Below are 3,391 nucleotides of genomic sequence, written 5' to 3'. Positions count from 1 at the left end.
ACGGGGACATCCGGCTACATGACGCGCCGAGACGCAATTCCCAACGCCTCGGTCCCGCGTCACATCCCACGCCTGCCAAGATCACATCCTGCACCTTGCGCATGCCCGCATCGCGCCCTCCACGTCCATTCCGCACCCGCAAGGGAAAACCACGTGGCTCCCAAGTCAATTGCCCCGACTGTGGATGTGCGTCGCGGAGGCGTCCGATGGCCTCAGGCACCCACACGGTGGCGCCCCCAGCAGCAGCACCAGGCAGCAACGGCAGGCCGCTGTCCACCAGCCACCAGCGTCTATTGCAACATGTGTAACCCTGATCTACTTTTGAAACATATAGATGAAACATTTACAGCATACTTCTGAAAACAGATAAAACACTTGTAGCATGCTCTTGAAAATGCGTGTATAAACATAGCAACATATGCAACATCCAAATCCACTTTGCAAAATCTATATGAAACAATTGCAACATAAGTCTGAAACACCTAAAACAATTAAAAACATACACTTGAAACATGCGTATATAGCCATAGCAACATCAAGAAGAAACACTTAAAACACACGTTTGAAACACCTGAAACACTTAAAAACATATTGTCGGGGTTATAACCCCGGGGCGTCCCAAGACACCGATTAGTTAGCAGGACATGCGGCCCATAATACAACAGCTAACGAAGGCCCGAACGACCGAGACCCAGCGAAAGCCGAGCGGAGCGGGGCCAGCCGCCAAGGCCGTTGTCATCCCCGACCCCTTCCACCCGCCTTAGTCACACATACACTCGCAAGACGCACGACCTCTCCCCGTCACGACTCCCCATAAGGGATGGGGGAGGTCAAGCGCGGCTAGGCGCACCTGCTCTAACAAAAGCAAGCATGTCGCACTGACCCTGTAAGGACGAGGGGACAACAGTCACCTCGGCCTGGTCAGACGTCATCCCTGTGTCATGCCGCACCGACGAGACAACACCGCACCGTAGTGGCAACAAGTATGAGACCCTGCCATCCAAATACGGACTAACTAGACGCTTGTACGATCCCACCCACTACGGGACGGGGATCCACGACAAGGGACTTAGCGAAAAGGCCATCCAGACCGGCAGAGTGCCCCGGCCCTAACGATTGGGGTCATGGCCCTCGTCCCGCGAAGTGGTCAAGTGAACGACGACCCAGGGCAGCTACCTACTTTGGGTACTATCAGGGACCAATACTACGGTACCCAAAGAAGAGGAGCTAATAACTATCAATATTAATTCGTCCGAGCAGTCAAGAGCACGGCTACAGCTCCGACCGACCCCCAGGTGCGCAAACTCCGCCTGCCCAACCCCTAAGGGTTGGCTCCGCCTCTCCTGACACCGAGGTCGCGGGGTTTGCCTCGCCCGACCCCTGAGGGTGGCTCCGTCTTGCCGATCCCTGAGGGTGACTCCGCCTCGCCCAACACGAGGTCGTGGGCTCTGCCTCGCCTGACCTCTAAGGGTGGCTCCGCCTCGCCCGACGCCGAGGCCGCGGGCTCCGCCTGTCTGACCCCCAAGGGTTGGCTCCGCCTCGCTCGACACCGAGGCCGTGAACTCCGCCTCGCCTGCACTGAGGTCACGGGCTCCGTCTCGCCCGACCCCGAGGGTAGCTCTGCCTCGCCTGACACCGAGGCCGCGGGCTCCATCTCGCCCGATAGAGACCCATACCGCCGCCAACCATCCCAGGTCCAAGCGTATGGGCCTAGGTCAAAGCTCTAACACTAGGGAGATGATCGGCACGCCCTGATATAATTCATGGCCGTAACAGGCCATACCTGAGGACTCACATCAGGAACAGCATCGAGCGAATGGGTGTTATTTCTGCCTAACCCTTGTACGGACACTGACGGACACATCAGTTCACCACGACGTCCGCCAGGATAGAGTGGAGCACCATGACCGACAAACGATGCCTGCACATGGTGCTAGTGACGGACAGGGCCGCGACGTGAAGCTATCCCGATTGATGTCTATAGGGTCGGCGGGACCCACAAAGAAGGACCCGGTGATCCTAGAGGACTTCTTCTCCTTTTGATTCTTTTTTCCCTCCGCTGTAACCCCTACTTTCTCTTAGCCTATAAAAGGGAAAGCAGGACGTCCCATAGGGGGACTCATCAAACCAGGCATCGAACTCAACTCGACTCGAATTGAGCACACAACAAAGAAGTGACCGAGCCCTCAACGCCCGTTCGCTCCTCTCACTAGAGACTTGGGAGTTGTCCCTCTTTCGACCGTTTATAACCCCTACTATAAACTTTCAGTGCTAGTAATACGAGCAGCAATAATGAACTAGACATAGGGACATTCTATCCGAACCATTATAAACTACGGGTCCTCTTAGCACACCATCCGAGCCAGATGCTTAATATTAGAAATTTACTTATTAGTGGCAACTCAAAACACCAACAGTTGAGCGCTAGGTAGGGGCTTTTTGTATGTCTCAACATCCACACCACGCCTCGGATGGCTAGTCATAACCTTAGCTAGGTCCCGGGCGCACACATATGTTTTGGGGACCTAGACTTCATCATCACGACAGAGGGAGAGTTGACGATGGCTCTCGCCGTCGTCCGGCCTCTCCACTCTGCCGGCCTTGACACAATCACCAAGGCGCTTGAGGAGCTACAGTTGCATGCAACGGTGGCCTATGTCCCCAGAAGCGACCAGCTCCTCAACTTTAACTATAGGAGGCTTGAGCGCCAGCTCAGCGCCTTCTAGGTACCCCGGCCATCCTAGAAGGATCTACGCCACCTCACCTTTTTGTTCGCCAACATTTTGGCCTAGCTTACCGGAGGGGAGCCGCTCTCTCCAGAATACCTCATTTGGAGCACCCCTACAGCACTCTCGTTCGGTCTCCGCAACGCCGCGGAGACCGATGGCCACCTTGTGGCGCAACGCACACCTCCATCTCCCGTAAACGACGAGTTTGTGGAGATGACCGAATATGTCACAGAGTCTTTCCACGACCTCCTCGCTAGAGAATCGGAGTCGCCCTCCGGCTCTGACTCTAGTAGGGGGAGTCATCACCCCTCTCGTGAGTGTTTCATGGCAGGTACCCCTAAGGAACACATCAAAAGCATACACAAAGAGGAGGCTACCCCAACGAACGACCTCGACGAGGAGGTCGAGGGGGAGACAGGGGCCCACCCCACCATTAGGTGGAGCAGTTGAAGGTCCGACACCTAGAGCTCGAGGAAGCACGACTCCAACTCGAGTAGGAAAGCGCGGAGCTCGATCGGGAGATCAAGCGCCATAGAGAAGGTGGGAACGTGCGCGCCATGGCCCACAACGTAAACCAGAGGATCATCATGGACGATGAAGCCCTCTCACACTTTGCCTAAGCGAGCTAGAACATTGCTGCTATAGTAGCCTTGCTCTGTGGG

Source organism: Miscanthus floridulus, chromosome 2 (assembly GCF_019320115.1).
Source record: "Miscanthus floridulus cultivar M001 chromosome 2, ASM1932011v1, whole genome shotgun sequence".
Classification (NCBI taxonomy): domain Eukaryota; kingdom Viridiplantae; phylum Streptophyta; class Magnoliopsida; order Poales; family Poaceae; genus Miscanthus; species Miscanthus floridulus.
This window is presented reverse-complemented; position numbering follows the sequence as displayed.